This window comes from Oryctolagus cuniculus, chromosome 2 (genome assembly GCF_964237555.1).
Source record: "Oryctolagus cuniculus chromosome 2, mOryCun1.1, whole genome shotgun sequence".
NCBI lineage: Eukaryota > Metazoa > Chordata > Mammalia > Lagomorpha > Leporidae > Oryctolagus > Oryctolagus cuniculus.
In genome coordinates, this window is record NC_091433.1 from 160,973,452 (window position 1) to 160,999,952 (window position 26,501).

Sequence of the window (26,501 nt, forward strand, 5' to 3'; positions counted from 1 at the left end):
GTCCCTTTGTTAGTGCAGCCCTAGGAAATTAACACCCTGGGCTTAGGAAGTGAAGGGGGATTTTCCAGTCTATGGATGCCTTTCACCGCTTTCACTGCTTTATGTGCTCTCATCATTTGGGCCCATTTTCTTTCCTTACTGAAAACTACCCTTATCATTCCCAGATTGGATGTCTTCTTGAGAGATTAATTTGGTTGAGTATGCAAAGATTTACTAAATGACTGTGGAATATGCTTAGAATGTCTAACTCTAGCAAATTTGGCGAATTTCAGGTTGCACACATATGCTTTCTGTAATCCCAGAAGTCAAGGCAAATGTCATCTAAAATGGTAGACATTTATCATACTCAACAATGAGATGGAAAGACAGCAAAGTTGTAGTTATGAGATCACTTAATAGGAAATGACAGTTGGAATGGAGGACCCTATATGTTATGCATACATGAATGTGTTTTATTCTATAAATAATGAGAGCTACAAATAGCTTCAACAAAAGAGTGACATGATCAGATTTTTAAAACAGTTACTTGATGTGAATGGAAGGGGAGAGGGAGTGGGAAAGGGGAGGGTAGTGGGTGGGAGGGACGGTATGGGGGGGAAGCCATTGTAATCCATAAATCGTACTTTGGAAATTTATATTCATTAAATAAAAGTTAAAAAAAATAAACAGAATTATATACAAAAAAAAACAGTTACATTGCAATAGTTGTAGATTCACAGGAAGATGTAAAAAATAATGTATAGGGAGGTCCCATGCATCCTTTACCTACCTTCTGTCAATGTGAATGTCTTGCATTATTGTAGTGTAACAACAAAACCAGAAAATTGATGTTGATGTAATCCACTTGGGTTATATAGATTTCACTGGTTAATGCTTGTACTCTGTGTGTGTGTGTGTGTGTAGAGCAGGTTATATATTTCTATGCAATTTGTAGTATTGTATAACTACCACTTTAATTAAGCTACTTTATTTTACCATTAAAACAAGACTCCCTCCTGTTTCCCTTTTATAACTATGTTCATTTCCTTCCTCCACCCCTGAACCATTTCAACTACTAATCTGATCATCATTGTTATTATTCTAAATTCATAAATGTTACCTTAACAGAATCATGCAGTATGTATCCTTTTGCCATTGGCTTTTCTTCCACTCAGCATAATTTCCTTAAGGTTCATTGAAGCTAAGTATATCAGTAGTTCATTCCTTTTATTGCTTAGTAGTATTTCATGGGAAGTATGCTCTGGAGTTTAACAATTCACTTATTGAAGGGTTTTTGGGTAATTTTTGTCCATTAAAACTAAAGCTATTGTGATATTCATGTACCAATTGCTTGTGTGAAAATAAGTTTCTGAGGTCGGCATTGTGGCATGGAGGTTTAAGTCACTGCCAGTGAAGCCAGCATCTCATTTGGATGCCAGTTTGTTTCTTGGCTGCTCCACTTCTGATCCAGCTCCCTGCTAATGCACCAGGGTAAGCATGGGAAGGTGGCCCATGTACTTAGGTCTCTGCACACATTGGGAGGGACCCAGGAGAAGCTTTTGGCTCTTTGTCTTCCACCTGGCCCAACTCCTGCCATTGCAGGCATTTGGGGAGTGCACCAGCAGATGGAAAACTTCTCTCTGTCTCTCCCTCTCTGTAACTCTGCCTTTCAAATAAATAAATCTTAAAAAAGAAAGTAAGTTTTCATTTCTCTGGGTTGTATGCCCAAGAGTGCTATTGCTGGACTGCATGGTTAGATTATTTTAGTTTTCAAAGGAAGTGCCAAACTACTTTCCAGAGTGACTCTACCATTTTATATTCTCACCAGTGATTCAGTTTCTCTACATCCATCCCTGATGCTGGTACTACCACAATTTTAGCCATTCTGTTAGGTGCATTTATAGCTCAGTGTGGTTTTAATTTGCATTTGCCTTATGGTTCACCATGTTGAACATCCTCTCATGTGCTTATTTGCTATCTGTATATATTCTTTGCCATATCTGTGCATGTCTTTTGGTCATTTTTAAGTGGGATTGCTTTTCCTAATGTTAAAATTTAAGAGTACTTTTTCTATTTCAGGTATAAGTCATTTGTCAGATGTGGTTTGTGTGTGCTTTCTTATAATCTATAGTTTGTCTTTAATGGAGGTTTTTGCAGAGCAAAGTTATTAATTTTGATAAATCAACTTTATTGATTTTACTTTTATGTACCATGATTTTGATGTCATGGACATGACCAGGTTCATATTTTTGAATGTGAAGGAAGAAAGGGAGAGCATGGAGAAAGGTGGGCACGTTCAGGATTAGTTCAACAGTGGAAGCGGAAAGGCTGAAGTATCAGTGTGAGTGGAGAAAAGGGACACCACAATCAGGTAGCAGATCTAATAGGACTTCATGATTAATTATACATAAGGTGAGGATACATGATATTTGGGGTTAGGAAATATTGTGGGAGAGTTTTTCCATTAACTGGAATCCTTATATGAGGGAAGAAGGGAGGGGTTTGGAGATAGAGCCAGAGTGGCCAAGACTTGAGATCAGACAGGGTGAGCTTAAGGTGCCTGTAGAATATTCAAGGTGAAATTAGTGGGCATTTAGAGATGAGTGTACAGCTCAGGTGAGCGTTCAGACCTGAAAACATAGACCTGAGGTCCACCATCTCAGGTGTGCTAACACTGGTAGTAAGAAAGACCATCTGGGCACAGACCTGCTGTTTCAATTCTGCATATAAAATCAGTAGGCAGTGCAGGGCTCGATGATGTAGAAAATCTGACAATTGGTCAGAGGACAAGAAATTCCAAGTTTTCTTTTATCAAGAGCTTCTGAATACCTGAGTTAGTGAGAATGATGAGGCATCCAGCATCTTCCTTTGGAAAGTGGTATCAGGGATGATTCTAATTTATTTTGGGGTTATTGAAACTTACATGTATGAGAGTGACATCAGTAGGGCCCGACTTTCACCTTCAATTCTCTCCAACCCATCTTTCTGTTTTACATTTATGCTAAGTCAGTAGGGATTAGCATCCTATTTAGTTTGGAAGGGCAGTAATGTGTTTCAGCCTGCTATAGCCACATGCTACGTGAGGTTAATATAAGATAAAGGAAAATTGAAAGTTACAAAACGTAGGAGCCTATAGAAATAGGTATCTGAAGACCCGTGTTTGATCAGCGTGTGCCATCTAAGCCTTTAATTTTTAAAATGCCCAAGCACACTGATTTGTTTTCATGCTGTGAGTGAACGGAAAGCAAGGCTGAAATTCTTTGCAAAAACAACCGCTGCCTGTGGTCTCATAAAATAATGGCTCCGCGTTCTGGAGCTGAAAGTCCGCCCTGCCCTCAGATACACAAGCTGTGCTTGTAGGAAAAAAAAAAAAATACACAGGGAGGAGCACACTTAGCTTTGTTAAGCAGGGGTTTTCAGAGATGTTGTGCTGAGAGTTGTGGCCAATTAACCGTGAGTGTTCTGAGAACTTGGTCAGACGGATTCTCGGGTGCTACCGGCTCTCCCAGTGACCACGTACACAGACCTCCTCCAGCCGCCCTCCCTGCTTCGTTCCTCCAGCAGCGTTCGCGGCCACCATCAGCGCACGCCAGCAGGCCCGCCTGCCTTTCCTTGCGATCAGGCTGAGGAGAGTAATTGGTTAGAAATCAAAATTCCTCTTGAAGGCAATTTGAAATGCGGAAAGGAGGTGATTGTGTGAGCAATCAATGAGTCTCCATGTGCATAGGGCTGAGAGGAAGCAGAAGTGCACCGTGCCCAGCAGGTGGCAGTGTGAGCACGTGGCGAGGCCATCAAACCCCGCCCCTCCCGCCCCGCCCCTGAGGACCTGGCAGCTGGTTCTGCACGTCTTGAAGGTGGATTTCCAGCGCTCTACCTCTCCCCTTTCACACCCTGGGAATACACTTTAAAAGCCTTTCCATTTGATAATTTATAGAAGTATCCCTTTTCTGTCTTCTATCCAGTGACTTATGTTGAAAGGCTAAGCTCTTTCAATAAACGAGTAACCCACACAATATGAGGGGAAATAAAATGCTTTATAGCCATTGGATGGCAAGTGTTTGTCCGCCTTAAACAATCCGATGGCAGAATGATCAAGTAAGGACAAGGTCGTGGTTTTGATCTCTGCAGAGGCCAATTAGTTTTGTTCTACCCCGCGGTCAAAGGCCTCACCTTAATTGTGTTTAACACCTGGAAATGCCAGTTTTGCATGTGGAGGTCAATGCTGAAGTGTTGTTCAGTCAAAGAAATTCACTGAATGTGAAGAAAAAAAGAAGATTGGTCTTAGGGTCATGCAGACTTGAGTCTCCATCCCTGCTCTTTCACTCAGCGGCTCTGCACCTACGTGGTTATTGTGGTTATGTAAGTAATTGTCTGAAACTGTTTCTATAGGTGAAAGACATGTGCCTGGCACACAGTGAGAGCTCAATCAAGTGTAGCTAGAAATAATAATGATGTTAAGATTAATTGACTGGCCATATGACAACCTACCCAGATTCCTTTAACATCAAGGAGAACCTATTTTTTGTCCTTATGTGGTTTGAAAAATGCTTCAATGAACCGTCTATGTAGAGCCTTATTCTTTCTCCCCTTCTTGGTCTCAGACTGCTTACAGGGTCCTGAGATGGGAAGAGCAGGTCAGAATCCATTGTTCTCATGTCACTGTATTTCACAGCCAAATATCAATGACTATTGAATGATTACCTGTTCTGTCAGCTTCAGAACTACATGCAGAGTATGACACATGGGCCAGACGACTTCTCCAAGGGAAGGCCACCCACTTTCCCTGCTCTTGGAACGTGCACACGCTACGTTACTTAGATGGCACCTCTGCCTCCTGTTTCATCCGTGGTTATGCTGTGGCACCTGCATTCTGGCGCTCCCTCTGAGGGATGGCTGCACTCCCATCCAGTTTTGCAAGCCAGGTGCCTAGCAGTTGTGCTTGACAGCCTACCTTCTCTATGCTTCTTGCCCACTTACCACATTGCAGCAGACTCATCTCTAAAACATCTTCCTACAGTAGCCTGCCATTTGATGTGCTGGCATCCACTCTGTCCCTTCACTGTGAACTTTTCCCCTCTAAAGTTGAAGTGAAGGTTGTGTCTGACTGCAATGTTACTTGAAGGCAAGGCTGTTAGTACTTCTATCTGTAGGTGTAGGAGCACTTTACGTTTAGGAGTTATTCTTTGTACTGTACATAGGAGTGGGGGGACTATGCTTTGCTATGCTGGGAATGCATGGAAGAAGGATAATACTGTTATCAAGAAGTTCACATTCTTTTGGAAAGAGATTGACATGTAGATGAAATACTACAGCAGTGTGTCTTCCTGCAGGCCCTGGCTGCAGTGTGGGTGGAGGCAGAAGTGGAGAGGCAAGAGAGCCTCATGGAGGCATCTGTTTGACAGACACCTGCGCAGGGCTGTGGGCTTCCTGCTTGGGGTAAAACTACTGCATTCATGGGACTTGTAGTTTACAGCACTGGGAGCTCAAAAATGATACCCCAGATGCTGAGTACTGTGAATTGAAGAACACTGGAAGAGTCTCCAGAAAAAAATCGATTTCTTTTTCCTGTGCTTTCTGCTGCTGTCCTTTTTTCTCCAAACCAAGCCATAGAGGCTGTAATTCCTCTTCCCCTAGATGTGTCATAGAAACCAGAACCCCTTTCCTGCAAACCCAGCCATAAAACTAAGAAATACCACTTTAATCTCCCCCTGCCTTTCTGTGTAAGAACTAGTAATAGAGAATTCTTTGATCACCTTGTCACATAAAAAATCCTAAGACATAATTCCAGAGGAGATCCTGTCTCACACTCAGAAGGAAGGACTGCTACCTAGAGAGACCAGGAAGAATCCAAACAGGTAAGTCTTGAGGGCTTTCCCCTCCTAAGTCTTTTACCATTATTAGATCATATCCTTTTTGTCCAATCACGTTTTTATGTGGCTGTCCATGCTTCATTGAATCCACGCATAAAAACAAGACAGTTTTTCCTGGTTTGTGTTTCCTTTTCTGAATTCTCTCATGTTACATAAAATTGTGGCTAAACAAACTGATCATGCTTTTCTGTTGTTAACCTGTCTTTTGTTATAAGAGAGTCAGCCAGGACCCTTAGAATGGAGGAAAGTGATCGCACCTTTCCTCCCCTGCCAGAGAAAGCAGGTCATTAAGTAAGATTAAGCAATTATGTGCATACGTAAAGAAATACTTACAGATTACACTTGTCATTATGAAGGAATAGAACAGGTACCCTGAGAGAGAATCACAGGGCCATGATCTTGTTTGGCCAACTAGGAGAGGTCTCCCAGAAAGTGGCGCTTGAACTGAGTGTGGGAGACTGAGCAGCAGGCAGGCAGCATTCTCTGTAGGAAGGGCCCGTGTACATGTGAAGTAGGAAGAGATCCTGGGTTCACAGATCTGCAGACTGGCCAGTGTGGCTGGAACACAGGGAGCAAGGGGGAGAGTTTGAAGGGCCAAATAAGGCCAAATAATGCTTGGAGGGTTGGATCTTACTCAGTTGTAATGCATAAGGAGACACCCAATATTTTAAAAAAGGGGGTACCACAATGGGATTCATATGCAAAAATCAGCCCAGATGGAGTTTGGAAGCTGGATCTGAGAGGGGCAAATAGGAAAGTGGGCGGAACAATAGGGGGATTCTACTTGGGGAATTCTATTAAGTAGCTGAGTGGGCCATGCATGTGGCTGGAGCATGTTCCTCAGCCGCATGTGAACAAGCAGACATGGTTGGATAGAAAAGATCAGGGCAAGGAAACAGAATGAACATAACCAGGAATCAAGAGGAAGCAAATTGTGGCAATGGAACTGGTTTCGAAAGGAGCACAGAGGATCATGAGGGGACTGCTGGTCAGGGAGAGGGGAGGGCGGTCACATGCCATTGCCCACAGTCTATGCCAAGAGATAGAGAGTTGTCTGGAAGGGTCGAGCTATGGAGGATTTGAAATGGACACTTAATGGGTGAGCTTTGCATTGTAGAAGGTGCTCTTTTGGGATACTAGAGGGAGACCAGAGATCTATGATTTACTGAAATATGCTGGGGACATGAAAAAAATGGTGTTTCCCTAATAGCTGTCAACAGTGACGACTATCATTTATCAAATGCCCATCTGTGGTTGCCATAGTGACAGGGACTTGACATCTGTCATTTCAAATCTTCCTCGCTGGATTCCCCAACACTGCTCCTCCAATTAGGGACTGGAACTGGAAAAAGCACAAGGCGAGCAGGATACTTCCTTCAGCCACCCCTACTTGTAGCCAAGGAGCCTCTTATCTCCTTGGAGAGACTTTATGTTGTCATTTTGCAGATAAATAAATCACAATTCCTTTGTGAAGTTGCTTTTTCTAAAGGTGATAGACCTGGGTATGTTGCTAAAGAGGGATTTGAATCACAGTCTGTCTGATTCCAAAGCCCGTGTTATTTCCATTATATCACTAGTTCCTCCTGATGTGGGCCTGAGTACCTTAATTTTCACTCTACATTCTTGCTCCTCACAGAGATAAGAATTCTAAGTGGTGGCATCGTAATGTGCATGAATAAGATCAGGATTTATTCAATAGTGAGAGAGAAAAACATGCATTCATGCTTGAGTGTGGGCCACCCCACACAGAGAAATACCTGCCATGAATGGATCGGAGGGGTTGCCCTTGAGACAAGAAAAAGCCTGAATACTCTGCACCACGGTCGGGGCTAAAAGAGGGTTCTCTTCTATTTTCAGATTCTTTTATGAGATAGAGGGTGATGCCTTAGCATATGTGAAGCCTTCTGGGAATATGATGGCACCTCTAATTGGAGCTTAATATCCATGTAGTCATCATGATGTCTCCCTCTCCCTTGTCCTGGATGAAACACAGGGGCATTGTGGGAAGGTGGGCATTTTTGACTGACAGGTAAAGAGATAACATTATATTGCAGGGCTTGCAAGACTTCCAGCTCACTTAGACCTAACTAGCTGCCTGCCTATTCATACCATATCACTCCTCTCTCTTTCTAGTGAGACCTATGGCAGTGGGGTTAGTGAGCTACCGTAGGTGGTTACTGAACTACTGATGTGAGCACATTGAGGACAATGGTCATGTATTATTCATTGCTATACCCTCCGCCCTGCCCCTTGCCCCTCAACCAAGCCCTACAGATGAGTTTGCTGACTAAATGAACCTATAGAAAGGGATGAAAGTTTTCCTGTTAAGAATCTGAACCTGGCTGGCGCCGTGGCTCACTAGGCTAATCCTCTGCCTTGCGGCCCAGCACACCAGGTTCTAGTCCCGGCTGGGGCACCGGATTCTGTCCCGGTTGCCCCTCTTCCAGGCCAGCTCTCTGCTGTGGCCCGGGAGTGCAGTGGAGGATGGCCCAAGTGCTTGGGCCCTGCACCCCATGGGAGACCAGGAGAAGCACCTGGCTCCTGCCTTCAGATAGGCGCAGTGCGCCGGCCGCGGCGGCCATTGGAGGGTGAACCAAGGGCAAAAGGAAGACCTTTCTCTCTGTCTCTCTCTCACTGTCCACTCTGCCTGTCAAAAAAAAAAAAAAAAATCTGAACCTCTCTCTATTCCACTGACCACTTGAGCGTTTGTCTTTTCCTATGAGAAACAGAACAAGAAGAGAGCTGCCTGTCTGTTCCTCCATGGTTTTTATGGATTGATCAGCTGCTTTGGCTGCAAGGAATTCAAGCACAGAACTCAAGTTCCCCTCTTGGCTTCCTTTAAACTTCCTGCTCACACTTAAGCCCAACTCACCCAAACCCACATGCCCTCAGTTCATGTTCCTTCATTCTGAAGCATCTGCAGGACTGCCAGTTGGAAAACCAGAGTGTAGGTTCATTGAAAGGTTATGGATTAGAGCCACCTAATGGAATCTGACAATTATGCACACACATCACTACAGAGAAGCAGGGTTGCTGGAAGAAGAGATGCTGGTTGTGAGCCAATTAAAATGCATGCTGCGTAACAACAAAATTTTTCCACAGTGCTAGCTAACAGTAGGATTTAATTATGCAGTAATAAAAAATGGAGAAACAGCAGTAAATTACATTTTATTTCTGTGAATGATCTTAGTCCACTAGCTAAAATCTACAAATTACATAAAACAAATATTTCACATGAAATCACAGTTTGTAGAGCAGAGGTTGTGCAGAAGGCATCGTCATTTATTGTTGCCACCTTGCTGCCTCTGGTTAAATGGCGTGACTGGGGTTAAAATGGAGTTGGCACATTGTGGGTGGGGCCGTGAGTGAAAAATTCCAAGTCCAGAGATGATGGAAAGGAATTTGCATGGTTTGCAGAGCTGGTGGAGGGTCTTCTTTGATTTATTCCAGCTTCAGGGCCCTGGTGAAAGGAGGGAGATACAGGTGCAGAGGAAGAGGGTGTTGGCTGTGCCTGAGGCAGAGGAGCACAGTGCTGCCCCACTCAGAACTTAGCCTGTTGGCCTCTACTGCAAGGAGGGCATGACTTGGAAGCATCCTGCTTCCCTGTGCTCCTGCCAGTTCGAACCTCCCCTTTGAAGAGCTGTGCTGATAAACTCTGTGGTGCCTAAAGCTTACAGAATTTTGAGAAAAAAGGTCAAAAATAGCTTATTTTTTTCAAAGTTAATAAAATGACTGTGTGAAAATCTGGCTAGGGTTTAAGTTTAATTAGTTTCACACAAATCCATCTTTATCTATGACCCTGGGGCATACATATTTACAAGATGTGTAGCCCTGTGAAGGTTTTTATTAACCTCACACAGTGAACAAATCACATGGAAGACAGGTAAAACGGCATCTCTAACTTGCCACTCAGTTGTGCACATTTGGTCCAGATATATGAGAACTGACAGCCATTTATTGGGGGCTTACTTTGTGCCAGGCACTGTTAATCTGCCCGTGCTTTGTTGCATTATGCCTTCCCAACATGATGTTCACCTTCACCTACCACTTTCTGGTCTATGGGTCTACCCAACAATTAGCATCTGTGCAGCAAACACTCAGGATTACACAGATCCTACTCCTTATCTGAGACAGCTTACAAGAATCATCAGTGACCCTTATCAAGGCAGATTTCTGGAGCCTACCCTAGACCACTTGAAACAGAAGCTCTAGGGTTGGGCTTATGATTTTGTGCTTTTAACAAGAACCTTAGGTACTCCTTAAAAGCAAGTGAGTCAGGGAATTACTGAATCAAGGATGATAAGAGGTTATGCGTTTTCACTGGGTGAATTACTGAATGGTCGGAAATGAGTTAGGGGCATACCATTTATAGTGAGGAGGGGAAGAAAGGAAAGAGTGAAATGAAATATACTTGTGCTTTTATTTGGTGCCAGTAACTGCACTAAGCACTGTTTGTGAATTTCATTTACTGCTGCTCACAGATCTTTGAGGCAAAACCATTTTACTTTTTTGTACATAGGAACACAGTCTTGGGGATGTAAAGTAACTTGTTCAAGTCACACGGCTGAAAAGGGTTGGAGTACAGATTTGATCCCGGGCAGCAGGCTCTGAGAACTCATTTTTTCAATGTTGCATAGACTGAAATGTTGTCTAATCCTGGAGAAGCTGCAGTGTTAAGTGTTGGGGCTGAGTAGCAGCAGCACTACTGCAGTAGTAGCCGGTCAGCAAAGGCATTGCTGTTTTAATTCAAGATCCAGGCACGGGGGCTACCTTGGTGGGCAAAGGTGGTGACTTGGGACTTCTGAGCATGTGGCTGTGCTGTAAGGGTGGACACTGTGGCATTTCCTTGAAGATTTAGCTGCACTCAAGCTTTTAGCCACGTAAAAGGAGACAGTGGCACTGGCAGAGAGAAGTACCTGGGACAGTGATAGATGATGGTGTGTACATACCTTCTTGATAGGGAGAGTGGTTCATGGTGTCCTACAGAATCTGAGAGTATAGGCTTGAGAGTCTACTGCCTAGGTTAGAGCCCTGTGACTGGTGTGACCTCTTGTTCGCTCTGTGACTGTATTTGTTTTCTGTTGATACTGTGATACATTGTATAAATTTACACCTATTTATTATTTCATACTTCTGTGAGCTGGATGTTTAGGTAGAGTGTAGCTCAAAAGCATTCTCTACTCAGGGCCTCACAGGGTGGAAGCCAAGCTGTTGATTAGGCTGAGTACGTGGGGAAGAATCCATTTCAGAGTTCATTCATGTTGTTCACTGAATTCAGTTCGTTAATATTGTAGGACTGAGGTCCTTGTTCACTCTTTTTTTTTTTTTTTTTTTTTTTTTGACAGGCAGAGTGGACAGTGAGAGAGACAGACAGAGAGAAAGGTCTTCCTTTTGCCCTTGGTTCACCCTCCAATGGCCGCCGCGGCCGGCGCACCACGCTGATCCAAAGCCAGGAGCCAGGTGTTTCTCCTGGTCTCCCATGCGGGTGCAGGGCCCAAGCACTTGGGCCATCCTCCACTGCACTCCCGGGCCATAGCAGAGAGCTGGCCTGGAAGAGGGGCAACTGGGACAGAATCCAGTGCCCCGACCAGGACTAGAACCCGTGTGCCGGCGCCGCAGGCGGAGGATTAGCCTGTTAGCCACAGCGCCAGCTCCTTGTTCACTCTTCATGTAGCTCCCTTTATCTTCAAATCAAAAATGGCATGTCGGATCCTTTTCATATGTTTCAATATGTTCCTCTTTGCTACTATCCAGAGAGAGGTCTCTGTCTTGAAGGGCTCCTGTGTTTATATTATGCTGAGCAAATGATGCCTGATAATCTTTCTATTTTAAGGTCAGCTCATTAATGACCATAAGGCATCTTCCATGTAATTATGTAAAAATAGTGTGCTGCCTACCATGATGACCTTGGGCAAGATCTCTTGACTTAGTGGCCTAAAAAGCACTGATTTTTATAGATGGATGAGATTTATAGAAAGCAAGATTTAAGATTTTGCTCTGTGATATGGAGTTATATATGGGAACATATATGTGGAAAAATGAAATTAAAAGAAAAGTTTGTTCTGGTCCAAAAGTTTTTTTTTTAACTTTTATTCAATGAATATAAATTTCCAAAGTACGGCTTATGGATTACAATGGCTTCCCCCCCATAACGTCCCTCCCACCCGCAACCCTCCCCTTTCCCACTCCCTCTCCCCTTCCATTCCCATCAAGATTCATTTTCGATTCTCTTTATATACAGAAGATCAGTTTAGCATACATTAAGTAAAGATTTCAACAGTTTGCTCCCACACAGAAACATAAAGTGAAAAACAATAGATGATTTTTTAAATGATGATGAAATCAGATCAGACCTATTGTCATGTTTAATCCCAGTGAGAGTCAAGTTGGGAATTGATAATTTCTTTTTTTTTTTTTTTTTTTTTTTTTTTTTTTTTTACAGAAGATCAGTTTAGTATACATTAAGTAAAGATTTCAACAGTTTGTACCCCCATAGAAACACAAAGTGAAATATACTGTTTGAGTACTCGTTATAGCATTAAGTCTCAATGTACAGCACATTAAGGACAGAGATCCTACATGAGGAGTAAGTGCACAGTGACTCCTGTTGTTGACTTTACAAATTGACACTCCTGTTTATGGCATCAGTAATCTCCCTATGCACCAGTCATGAGTTTCCAAGGCTATGGAAGCCCCTTGAGTTCTCCGACTCTTATCTTGTTTAGACACGGTCATAGTCAAAGTGGAGGTTCTCTCCTCCCTTCAGAAATGCATGTATAATGTGTTCATACCATACATTCTTCATGTGCTTCTTGAAGACCCCTAGTGTTAGTCTGAAATCCTGTGCTCCATTCAAAGGCAGCATATATTTTCCAAACGATGACTGAAAAGCTAAAAATGAGCTTAAATAATTTTCTTTTGGGAAATCTGCTAAAATAATAGCCAGTAGCAGCATGCTCCATTTTTTTCTTCTCTATCCTCCACCTACCCTTCCACCTCCTCTCTTACCATGCTGCTTTGAAAATGTTCTAAAGTCCTTTTCATTAAATTCTAGAGCACAAAGCTAATGGATGCCATCAGGCCAGTGAGAACGCAGACCACACTGTAGTGTTTTATTTTTTATGCCAGAAAAAGCATACCTCCACACACAATGCCATTTTAAAAGAGTATTTGAACCAAAGTCTAATTTGAAGAAAATGAATACCTTAAGAAATAACATGGATACCACATAATTTTCCAGTCAAAAACTGTCAAACAGAAGTTCTCACATACTGCAATTTTTTGTTTCACAGCAGTTCTCTCAAAAATACTTTTTTTTCCACTGTGCCCTTTGCAAAAAGCTCATTGAGATTCCCACTCTTCTGTAAGTTATTGGAAATGGATGTGGTCTTTCATTCTGTGTACTTGCCAAAGAATGTTTTAGCATTGAACAATGACAATATGGATGGAAGAGGGAGAACTTAAATCCAGTTTCTAAGATTTAAATGTACCATTTTTTTTTTTTTTGACGGGCAGAGTGGACAGTGAGAGAGACAGAGAGAAAGGTCTTCCTTTGCCGTTGGTTCACCCTCCAATGGCCACTGCGGCCGGCAAACTGCGGCCAGCTCACCACGCTGATCCTAAGCCAGGAGCCAGGTACTTCTCCTGGTCTCCCATGTGGGTGCAGGGCCCAAGCACTTGGGCCATCCTCCACTGCACTCCCTGGCCACAGCAGAGAGCTGGCCTGGAAGAGGGGCAACCGGGACAGAATCCAGTGCCCTGACCGGGACTAGAACCCGGTGTGCCGGCGCCGCAAGGCGGAGGATTAGCCTAGTGAGCCCCGGCACCGGCCAAGGTTGTCAATCTTAAATACATACTGCTTTTTGGTAATACAAAGAGAACAAACAAGAACTTTAATTTTTCAGAATATAAAACAATGGAAAAAAATCTATTTTTAATTAGCTCAGACAGATATGAATGATGAGAGTAATGCAGTCTGTGTACTTTATTCACATTGTTTTCCAGTCGCACAGGAAAAACGACCTTGAATTTATGTAATGGATAACACTTTTAATCTACTTTTATGCAAAAAATGAAGTGATTTGACAAGTTTGCTAAGCATTGTGAGCTGCTCAAGACCACATGTGCCACACAGTTTTGTGTGGCCTATTAAAGGACAAGTAAGTAGTGGCAATAGGCCTATGTTCCGGTATAACTTCTGACTTATACTGAATGTTTTATTTAGATGAGAATTAAAGTTATTCAGTGTCCTGATCCAGCTCCCTGCTAATGGCATGGGGAGAGCAGTGGAAGATGATCCAAGGGTTTAGCCCCTGCTACCCACATGGGAGACCTGGAAGAAGCTCCCAGTTCCTGGTTTTGGCCTGGCTCAGATTTGGCCATTGTGGACATCTGGAGAGTGAACCAGTGGTTGGAAGATCTCGATCTTTGTCTTTCCTTCTCTTTCTGTAACTGACTTTCAAATAAGAGAAGAAATCTTTTTTAGAAAAGTTGTTCAGGGCCTATGTGTTCAAATTAGAAAAGCTAGAAAATAAAAGATTAAGAAAAAAGAAGAAAAATTCATCTTAAAGGTTAACTGATTTCCTCATGGGGATATAAATACATATACGTATACATGCAGAGACACAAAGAAAGTTCTTCAAAGCTTTGTGAAAAATGAAATTAAAAGGGGTAAATCAGAAATACATTATTTATCCACATGAACTTGATCAAGTGTGAGACAGTTTTGTAAGTGGTGATATTAGTCATTTACTTCATCCCTAAAGAACATAAGATCCTAGGAATTTAATCATGTCAATGCATCTTTTTGGACATTATTAATTGCAGAAAAATGGGTACTCTTAAATTTTTTTTAAGATTAGGGAAAAAGGCATTGAAAAGGAGCCAAATTAGAACTGTAAGGTGCATATCTAATAATTTCCCATCATTTTCATCAAATTGGCCTGACCTGATGAGAGAAATGAACAGGAGGATTGCTGTGGTGCAGAAGGGCATTTTGATGAAGTTCTTCCATATATGTTTCAATTAAAGCTCCAGGAAACTTCTCCAAACACACTCCTAATAAGCAGATGGTATCAGTGTTTGGCTATAAAAGGTCAGTCAACAAGCAAAATATCTTACACACCCCCCAAAAAACTGTTGTTATGACCTTTGCTCTTGATTGTTCTGCTTTTGCTTTGACTGGATCACTTTTAATTCTTGGTACCCATTGCTTTGATTATGTTTTGTCTTTAGAGTGTACTGGTAAAAACCATGTCTGTGTCCTATTATAATTCTTGGAAGACATGTTTCAGGATTTTGATCCTACTTGTTGAAAATTTCTGTTGAAAGCTCTAGTTTTGTCTGAAGCTGGTCTGGAACAACAGTATTGGCTCCCGTCAAGCAAAGTTTTCCCTATTTTAATTGTTTTTCCAGAATTGTATGGGTTCAACCAATTGAGATATGTACAGTGCTGACTGTTGTTTCTACTGTTAATCACTGGTTCCTTTGCAATTAGGACATTATCAAAATTGATTTTTTTTAACTTGAAAATTGGTATGGGAGAGTCCAAGATGGATGAATAGTGACACTCCACACTGACCTCAGCCACCAAAGGATGTCAGAATAATAAAGGAAAGACCACATTCTTCTGGGACTCATTGAGAGAAACTTTCAGTGGAAGATGGACTGAACAGAACAGAGACTTCACGGGGCAGTAAGGAGTAAGGACATGCATGCCACTGCTGTGACACCAGCCATTTCTGTGTCTACATGGCCAGCTTCCAGCTGGGAAGTGCTGTATTTCTAGGGTAAGGTGAGAAGATGCCGCCGTAGCTCCCACCACTGGTGACTGAAGGAGGGAGAATTCCATGGCACCCACTGGCTTGGAGTCTAGCCTGGAGAACTGGTGGCGATTTGCCTCCCTCTGCTCCCCCACCAAAATGACAATTTGTTATGGTGGAGTTGTAGCTGAACTGTCCTGACTTGAATAATGGAACAATTCTACCACTGCTGGGGGCCACCGGAGCCGGGGCCAGGACCAGGGCAGCTTTCAGGGCAGAGAGCAGACTTCCCTGTGACTGTGGGAGTCTGGGTACAGGCCATGGAGCTGAGAGGGTTGCAGGCTGCCTCTGGGTTACTGTGTAGCCACCTAGTCTGATTGTGGAGATTTGGATCTCTCTGAATTCTGGGGACAGGTCTCATGGAGTGGTTAGGGCACACACTGTGGAGAGAGTCAGTGCTCTGAATGGTGCATATACCTGGATGGGTGAGGTGCACTGGCATTGTGGGTTTACTCTAGGGTTTGAGTCAGCTGGTTCACCCTAGCACAGGAAGGGCTGGAACTGTGAAAACATGAGATGGTTCCAACATCTTTCTCTCTCTCTCTCTCTCTCTTTTTTTTTTTTTTTTTTTTTTTTTTTACAGGCAGAGTGGACAGTGAGAGAGAGAGACAGAGAGAAAGGTCTTCCTTTGCCGTTGGTTCACCCTCCAATGGCCACCGCAGCCGGAACACTGTGCTGATCTGAAGCTAGGAGCCAGGTGCTTCTCCTGGTCTCCCATGGGGTGCAAGGCCCAAGCACTTGGGCCATCCTCCACTGCACTCCCTGGCCATAGCAGAGAGCTGGCCTGGAAGAGGGGCAACTGGGACAGAATCCGGCGCCCCGACCGGGACTGGAACCCAGTGTGCCAGCGCTGCTAGGCGGAGGATTAGCCTATTGAGCCGCGGCGCCGGCCCAACATCTTTTTCAATGACTGTAACCAGAGGTGTTCCACCAGGCCCATCTTGGCTGTCCGTCTTGGCTCTTGACTCACCCACAAGTAGTGGCCTGATCTCCCTGGCCCCACCCAGCACACACACCTGGAATGCAAGTATATGCCTTAGTTACTCCATTGAGGCTCAGAGTCAGAATTCGTGGAATAAAGCCCTAAAGAATAAAAATCCTCAAGAGGAGATAGTAACAAGGTACTACCAACATGCACAAAAGTCACTATAGAAATATAAAAATATGAACAAGGAATACAATATGATTCCCTAAAAGAGAATCAATAATACATTAATATTGGACTGTGAAGGATGGAAAACTATTGAAATGTATGAAGAAGAATTAAAATAATGATGGCAACAATATTCAAAAGCACAGAGAAACAATTAAATAAGGAAAGGAAATTCTGTAGATGAGAAGTTCAACAAAGAGATACATTGAAAAAAAGAAATATTTGAAATGAAGTATTCAATAAGTCAAATAAAAATACAGTGAAAATTCTCAAAACAAAAGAGTTGATGAAGTAGAAGAAAGAATATATGAACTAGGAGACAGGTCTTTTGAAATAACGTAGGAAAGAAAGAATAAAAAATCAGAAAATTAAAAACAATGCTCAAGATCTGCTGGGTACCAAGAAATAACCAAAAATATGAGTCTTAGTTGTTCTTAAAGGTACGGAAAAACAGAATGACTTAGGAAACCTACACAGGGAAATTGTAGCAAAAAATTTATCCAATAAGAGAAATATATGGACATTCAAATACGGGAAGCTAATAGAACCCCAAAAGGTATGATTAGACAAGATCCTCAAGATGACACATTATAGTCCAACTTTCAAAATAAAAGATGAATATCCCAAAATTTGCCAGACAGAAACCCTAGATCACATTTAAAGGAACTGCCATCAGACTGACACCAGATTTCTCACCAGCAACCCTACAGGCTGACAAAGAATGGAGATACATATTCCAAGGACTTACAGAAAAAAACAACCAGTGAAGAATACTTTATCCAGCAATGCTCTCATTCATGAATAAAAATGAAATAATAGCATTCCATGACAAGCAAAAGCTGAAAGAATTTGTCACCAATGGGCTAACCTTACAAGTGCTGCTTTAGTATGTACTACACAGAAACAAAGAAAATCAGCCTTATGAAAATATTTGAAGGCAAAAAACCATCAAGTAAAAGAAGGATCTAAACTTAAGGCCTGAAATCACCAAGTTGCTAGAGGAAAACATAGAAGAAATGCTGCAAGGCATTAGCCTAGAGAAAGACTTCTTGCATAAGACCCAAGAAGCACAATCAAAAACAGAGAAATAGGTAGAGTATTCATAAACATCCCTCTCTGGGAGTGGCTTTACCTAATAACATAATATTTGTTACAGAGATAGGGAGAGACATTGAGACAGAAAGAGGCAGAGAGAGGGAGAAGGAGGGAGGGAGGGAGGGAGGGGGAGAGAGAGAGAAACAGAGATAGGGACAGAGACAGAGAGAGAAATTTTCAACCCTCTGGTTCATTCCCCAAATAGCTGCTATTGCCAGGCTTGTGTTGGGCTGAAGTCAGGAGCTTGGAACTCCATCTGGGTCTCCACCTCAAGTTCCTGGACCACCTGCTGCTGCTTTCCCAGGGATTTGGATTAGAGGTAGAATAGCTGGGACACAAACTGGTGCTCATATCCTGTGCTGGCATCACATGTGACAACTTAACCTGCGAAACTACAACAACAGCCCCAGAATATTTGTGTTTTTAATTTCATTAAGAATGGATTGTGAATTATTTTCCGTAATGACTTAAAATTTTGAAATTTAGCCACCAGCATGGAAGAATTTCTGTCTCTCCAAATTCTTAACACTTTGTTAGTCACATGTAGATTTTTTTTTTTGCAGTTTGATGTAAAAATGATGTTTCAATATTGTCTTCATTTATCCTCCTGTGATTATTGGTGACTTTTCTTTATTCATATATTTCTTATTTAAAAGTCTCCTGTGAATTTCTTATCCATATGTTTTATTCTATTTTCTATTGGATTTCCCAGTTTTTGTTAGTCATTTGGTTTTTTTAATGCATTATAGATACCAAACTCTTGACACTTTTAAACATTGTGAATTTTTCCAGTTTTGTATCTTAGTGTTGACATTGTCTATAATTTTTGATGGAGCAAGCTATTACTTTTTATCTTATTCATAGAGATTTTGCCTTTCTAAACAGGAGCACAGGGATATTCTCCTACATTTTTATCTATTGGTTTTATAGTTATATAGTCTGTTGTGTTCTTTAAGTCATCTGAAGTTCTGAGATGTCACTTTTTTTGTACACTAAAAAACTTTCCTAATATATGAGCAATACAAATAAAAATATCATTGGATTTCTTATTAGGATTGCATTGAATGAATAACATAATTTTAGGAAAATTGACATCTTAACTATCTTACATTGAACTCTCCTGGAACATGCAATCTGTCTTCATTTGGATATCTTTTCTATTCTTTAACTTGAATGTTTTCTCTGTAAAAATCTTGAGCATACTTTTGCAGACTAATCTGGAACATTTCATCAATTTATTTGCTGTTATAAATAGTAGTATACATTCTCATATTGCTGATCTAATATTGATATGCTACTGATACTTTTGAGTAGATACTATGGTATCTTTACTGAAGTCTATTTTTAAACACATTTATTTATGTCTTTCAAGGGCAGAGGGAGAGGGAGAGAGAGAGAGAGAGAGAGAAACCTTCTGTCTATTGGTTCACTCCCAAAATGTCCTCAAGAGCCAGTGCTGCGCCAAACCAAAGCCTAACTCCATGCAGATCTCCCAGGTGGGTGGTAGGGACCCAGGTACTCGGGTCATCTTCTGCTGCTTTCCAAGGTTCTTGAGCAGGGAGCTGGATTAGAAGTGGAGCAGCAGGGACTTGAGCAAACATCTATATGGGATGCCAGTGTACAGGCAGTGACTTAACCCACTGCTCCACAATGCAGTGTGGAGATATATATATATATATTATATATATATATATATATATATATATTATAAGATTTAGGTTTACAGCAAAATTGAGAGGAAGGCAGAGATTTCCCAGTCCTCCTGCCCAACATGCACAACCTCTTCCTTATCAACAGCCTCCACTAAAGTGGTCCATTTCTTTTCTTACAGCTGATGGACAGCCACTGACACATCATTTCACTTCAGGTCCAGAATTTACGTTACGGTTCATTGTTGATGTTGAACATTCTGTGGGTTTGATCAAATATTTCATGACATCCTTCATATTTGTAGTAGAGTGCTGTTTAAACTAAATTTTTATTTCTATTGATATAAGTAGAACAGATTTCCTGAGTTTCTTGAGCTCCTTATTTATTCTGGATATTAATCCTTTATCAGATGCTTATTTTGCAAATATTTTCTCCCATTCTGTAGATTGCCTCTTCATTTTTTACATGTTTTCTTTGCTTGCAGAAGCTTCTTAGCTTAATGTAATCCCATTTGTCTATTTTTTCTTTTTTTTTTTTTTTTGCCTGTGCTTCTGGGTTCGTATCCAAAAAGTCTTTGCCTCTGCCAATGTCTTGCAGTGTTTTCACAGTTTTCCTCTAGTAATTTGATAATTTCATGTCAGAGGTTTAGGTCCTTGATACACTGTGAGTCGATTTTTGTATGAGTTTTAGGGTGGGGGTTTTATTTCATACTTATGCATGTGCAGATCCAGTAATTAATTCTGTTACTATTAGAGCTCTACTACTATTGCTAGCAAGTAAGTTAAATTCAAGAATTTTATTTTTTGTAACTGACTGCTTTACTTCGCTGGCTCCAAGTACCAAGAAAACTTCCTTGCTTGTTTCTTTCTTTTTTTTTTTTTAAGATTATTTATTTAAAGGTCAGAGTTACACAGATAGAAGAGAGGCAGAGAGAGAGAGAGAGAGAGAGAGAGAGAGAGAGATCTTCTGTCCACTGGTTCACTCCCCAAATGGCTACAGCAGCCAGAGTTGAGCTGATCCGAAGCCAGAAGCCAGGAGCTTGGACTTGGGCCATCTTCTGATTTCCCAGGCCATAGCAGAGAGCCAGATCCGAAGTGGAGTGGACTCAAGCTGGCGCCCATATGGGATGCTGGGACAGTAGATGTCGGCTTTACCTGCTGTGCCACAGCTCCGGCCCCTTGTTTCTTGTTTTTTTCCATACCTCCTTTCTATGGGCGGGGCAGCTGTCCAAGCTGCTGCAGGAACTTGAGCAAATATCTATATGGGATTCCAGTGTACAGGCAGTGACTTAACCCACTGTTCCACAATGCAGTGTGGAGATATATGTGTGTGTGTGTGTGTGTGTATATATATATATAAGATTTAGGTTCACAGCAAAATTGAGAGGAAGGCAGATTTCCCAGTCCTCCTGCCCGACATGCACAACCTCTTCCTTATCAACAGCCTCCACTAAAGTGGTCCATTTCTTTTCTTACAGCTGATGGACAGCCACTGACACATCATTTCACTTCAGGTCCAGAATTTACATTAGGGTTCATTGTTGATGTTGAACATTCTGTGGGTTTGATCAAATATTTCATGACATCCTTCATATTTGTAGTTTTTTTTTTTGCCTATTATTTAGGCAACAGCTCCTTTCAAACTCCCTGAAGCCTAAGCTCATATTTGCTGTTCTCCCAAGGCTCTGGCTTTGGATTATCTCCTTATTTTACACTTAAGTGTTTTCACTTTTTAAGTTCAACTTTTAAAATAATTATTGTGGTGCTTTATTTTTTTATCTAGAATATGATGCTTTATTTTTTTATCTAGAATATATGTGTATTTGTAGCCCTAAAGGAACCAATTTATATCAGTTTGATTCACTTTTGTTGCTGTAAGTTTCAGTTTGAGCATCTTGCTAAATACACATTAAGATGTTTGAAATCCTAATTCTCTGGTTCTAACCTTTAGATGTCAAAATCAGTCTTGCTATGAACTGCCTGACTTGGTTATTGCTAGCATTTCTTTACCCAATCTAAAGACATACTGGGAGGGAAGCAGAACTATCAGATTAGTGTTGTGATTTCCCCCAAATTCTTTGAATCTGAATTTCTATATACTCTCCAGTTCCTAAGAGTTTTAATTCTCTTAAGAAATCAATGTTATACAAATAGAGTTATTGTTCATTTTTAATAAAAAAAACTTCCTTGGCTCACTCAGTAATACGTTAATAGGTTTCATGCCTACTGACTGGATATTTCTGTTTCTCTTGTAGGTTACATGCCTGATTTAAAATGCTGCAAGTCTTAAAACACAGATAGTGAGCATTATATTATAAAGGAGCATTTAAATAACCATTTTTGAAGTTTTATGGCAATTTGCATAAGAAATAAAACTTAAGATATAATCTCATACAAAAATAAGTTCTATTTTTTCTATTTAATTTTAATTAATATAAAAGAAAATATTTCAAGTATTTCATAGATGCAATTCAAAATTATAATGATATCTCCCTCCTTTTCTTTCTCACTCTCTCATTCTTTTTCTTCCTTTCCTTTTGTTGCTTTAAATATGGTGATAACATACTTTGAATTTATTTTATAATCACAGGCTTAATGCCTAACTGAATATGCTGTTCAACTAGTAAAAAGTAGAAAGACCACAGTTCCACAGGAATACAGACATAGGCTATAAACAATAATCAAATCATAGGGTGTCAATTTCACTCCTATACATTTTTCATTTTGTACTATCTATATTGTTTTCAATATCACTTTAAAGCATGATGTCCTTTGGTCAATATAAGATGGCTCTTTTTGCAAAGTAATATTTGTATAGCGTTTTATTTTTTTAAAGATTTTATTTATTTATTTGAAGGTCAGAGTTACACAGAGAGAGGAGAGGCAGAGAGAGAGAGAGAGAGAGAGAGAGAGAGGTCTTCTGTTGGTTCACTCCCCAAATGGCCGCAACGGCCGGAGCTGTGCCGATCCGAAGCCAGGAACCAGGTGCTTTCCTCCAGATCTCCCATGTGGGTGCAGGGACCCAAGGACATGGGTCATCTTCTACTGCTTTCCCAGGCCACTGCAGGGAGCTGGATTGGAAGTGGAGTAGCTGGGACTAGAACCCGTGCCCATATGGGATGCTGGAGCTGCAGGTGGAGGATTAACCTACTGCACCATGACGCCAGCCCCTGTATAGTATTTTCAACTCAAAGTAGGCCTCTTCGGGATGAAAAGCCCTTGTTAATATCAAATAAACAACACATAACTACACATTACTCATATTCTATGTGTTATATACACATATGTATATATATACCAGTAAATACTTGAAATCAAGTCATAGTGTATTCTAGCCAAAGAAAAAAAATTAACTGGAATATAAACTAATGTATGTAAGAAAAATTTCTGTATGAAATAGGTGTATCACTCTACAAATCCATGTTACTACTCTTTAGGATGACAATAGAAGAATGTGTATTTCAGAAAAATATTCAGTAGCTTCATCAGTTATTTGACCAGTCGCTCATTATAAGCCTTTCAGCTGTTTTAATTGATTCTTCACTAAGTCAATAATTACTATTTGTTGTGGTAAGATCAAATATAATCATATATGAATATCCTCTTATTTAAAAAAATTCAATGTCTTTTTAGTGTTCCTGATGCATACATTACTTCCTGCCAACATCAATTAGTAGAGCAAGTAGCACAGATCCTCTCACATTTCTTTAGTTTTGCTAGTAGATATTGAATTGCACATGCATTGTCTGCACTAACCTATCCTTGTACTTGCCTGTCTACATGCCTTTTCAGTAAGAATATCATGAATAATTTACCTTACTGTCATCAAAGACTTCTAACATTAGCCCTTGGTCCATGCTTTTTCCTACCCAAATTAGAAAAAGTATTATATGTACAGGTATTGTCAGATGTATGTTGTAGGCTAGGGTAGAAAAAGTAAAACTTCCTCAGTCTTCTGCTCTGTCCAATACCTTCCCACTCCATTTCCATTTGCCATTGTCTCTCTCCAATTACTGAGGGGACTACAGGTCTGGAAGCATTAAAATATATTGAATTTTTATATTGAACTTGGCTCTCTAGATGTGCCTCATTTGCAAACTTCTAATGTTTACAAAGAAAAAACAAATTCTTTATGTAAAGAAATGGAAAAATTACATTGGCACCATACAACCTTGTTGTTCAATTATTCAACCCTCATGATTTTTCTGAAAGAGTAGCTGCTCATATATATTTTCTGATGGCAACACAATTCTCACTATGGATTTGGCAGGTGAAAAGCATGACAGCTATTATAAATAATACAGAAATCCTGTATCTTGGATAAACATACAAGGTAATAAAACTCTTATTTGAATAACATGCCAGAATTCAACATCCAAATGATTTTTTATCTCCTTCAAAGTAGTTAGCTTGGAACATATATCCACTTACTTTTTCTAATGCTGTCTTGGCTCAAGACATTTGACAGCTTCTCTTTCAGAACAGTTTTCAGGCCTGGTATACCTTGTTTTAATAGCTTTTGTGGTAATGAACCACTGCCGTGGAAGTGTTGCTCTTGTTCCTTTCTATTTAAAAGATATAAAAGTTACTTGGAGCTAATGAAAGAATTGTCCAAGTTGGATAATGTATTTGGTTTTGCTCACACTGTGTTGTGAGGCTAAGAAGTAATGGGGTGTTGTTTTCTGTGGGAAATGCTAAGGATATAATTATAAGAGTTTTATTCACTTCAGAGTAAGTTTTCTTGGTCTCACAAAGCATGCTAATATTTTTTGAAATTTGAAGACCTTTATTAACTTTCCACAAAGATTATTGATATGGTAAAGGCATTACAGGAGCTTAAAAATTATTTCTCCAAAAATACTCAGTATGTTTTTTAAGTTCTCCCATTTAGAATTTGTAATTCGTCAGAAGTCTACTTTGGCCAATTCAGCATTTAGATTCATATTTAGGGAGCTACTGCCACTTATTTTCAGGTTAATTCAGGTATAATGGGCAAGTAAAAGTGTATACGTTCAAGGTATACAATATATTTTCATATACATATTCTTTGTTAATTTTTTTGTATGATAAAGGTAATGAACATGTCTTTCACCTCACATTCTTAGCATTTTCTGATATGAAAATGCTTACTATCTACTCTCTGAGTGAATTTCAAGTATATAAAACGTTGTTAGCTATGGTTACCATGCTGTACCTCAATTCTCCAGAACTTATTCATCTGATGAATATTTTCCCTTTGATCATGCATATGTTTATGCAGTGTTCCCTTTCCTGGGGCAGAGGGGTGTAATGAATAAACAGGGGGAGCAGTGCACTTGGAAAAAAAGAGGTCTTAAATTTAGATGCATTGATCTTTTGGTTAAGTGACTTAACCATTCTTTGTCCATTTTTCTCCCCATCAGTGATGCTTATCAGCCTATATAGATTATAATAATTAAGTGAAGTTGCTTTTTTAAAGTTTTTTTTTATTTGACAGAGTTAGACAGTGAAAGAGAGAGAGACAGAGAGAAAAGTCTTCCTTCCATTGGTTCACCCTCCTAAAATGGCCGCCACAGCCGGCATGCTGCGCTGATCCAAAGCCAGGAGCCAGGTGCTCCCTCCTGGTCTCCCATGCGGGTGCAGGGCCCAAGCACTTGGGCCATCCTCCACTGCCCTCCCGGGCCACAGCAGAGAGCTGGAGTGGAAAAGGAGCAACTGGGACAGAATCTAGTCCCCAACTAGGACTAGAACCCGGCACCCATATGGGATGCCATGCCGCAAGCGGAGAATTAACCAAGTGAGTCATTGTGCTGGCCCTGAGGTTGCTTTTGAAAGTTCTGTGGGGGGCCTGGTTATAGCAGGAGACAGATCCCTAGATATCTGAATAGGGACATTGAAAAATTCTGTAATGAACTAGTAATTATTGTTCCCTTTTAGTTTCTAATCCTTTCTCTCCACTCTCAGTTTCTTTGGAAAATGCTGAAATGCTGCATGAGCACAAAGATTGTTGCTGCACTTGATTCAAATGGTCGCAAGCCCAAATCTGGAAATATGAAGGCCTTTTTGTGATTTTGATTATAATCAATGACATGATAAACATTGCAGCTATGAATTCTGGCTACTATTTGGGGATTAAGCTATATATGTCATACTATATAGCTTAATTTATCTACATACACATTTTTAGATTTATATGCACACATAAGCACATGAAATACCTTCAAAAAGTTTATAAAGTGCATATTGTAGAAAAGCTATGCATAGATTTCTAAACATTTTACACAAGAAATAAACATGTAACTACTTTTTATAAATATCTGAATAGGATCTAGTTTGAAGGATTAAGAAGGATAAGACATCACTTTGAATGAAGCCCCTATCATAGCAACATGAATTCTGATAAAACTGAAAGAAAGAACAAACATCAAATTTATGGTGAAGCTTGGGTAGAAGAATGGTGAAACCACTGAGGCCTAACAAAAGTTAGTGGGGATGATGTCTCCAAAGAAATCAACTGTTTACAAATGGATAGCTTGTTTTAAGGAGGAAAAACATGATGTTGAAAACAAAGCTCACAGAGGCACCTAGTCCATATTCATTTTCTTTATTTAAAAAACCTCTTGTCAAAATACAGTATACACACTGAGAAATGCATATAAGTATCCTGATAAATGAGTTTTCAATTCTCTGATGATACTCAATGATCAAACCTGAAATTAAGAACAAAACATTGCTAGTACCCCAAGAGTTCTCACAATCCCCTCCTCCATTTCTTTTTTAAAAAAATGTGTGAATGACGACTGTGTTGTCATTTACATGGTATGATTCAGTGAAGCAATATTTATAAATAGAATGATAGGACATAAACACAATTTTATACTGTATATATCAACTACTAGAAATAAGACAAATACTTACCTGGCAGGGGAGACACCATGATCAGAAATAAGACAAA

General features: G+C 40.5%; 1 long non-coding RNA gene across 1 annotated transcript; it reads right to left on the reverse strand.

The window, feature by feature from the left end:
- Positions 1–691: 691 nt before the first annotated feature.
- On the reverse strand, positions 692–6,615 carry LOC127488814 (uncharacterized). The gene is made up of 3 exons (XR_007916684.2): positions 6,183–6,615; positions 4,150–4,230; positions 692–3,602 (listed from the first exon to the last, which is right to left on the reverse strand). It is a non-coding gene; the product is annotated as an uncharacterized lncRNA (long non-coding RNA).
- Between the last annotated feature and the right edge of the window lie 19,886 nt (positions 6,616–26,501).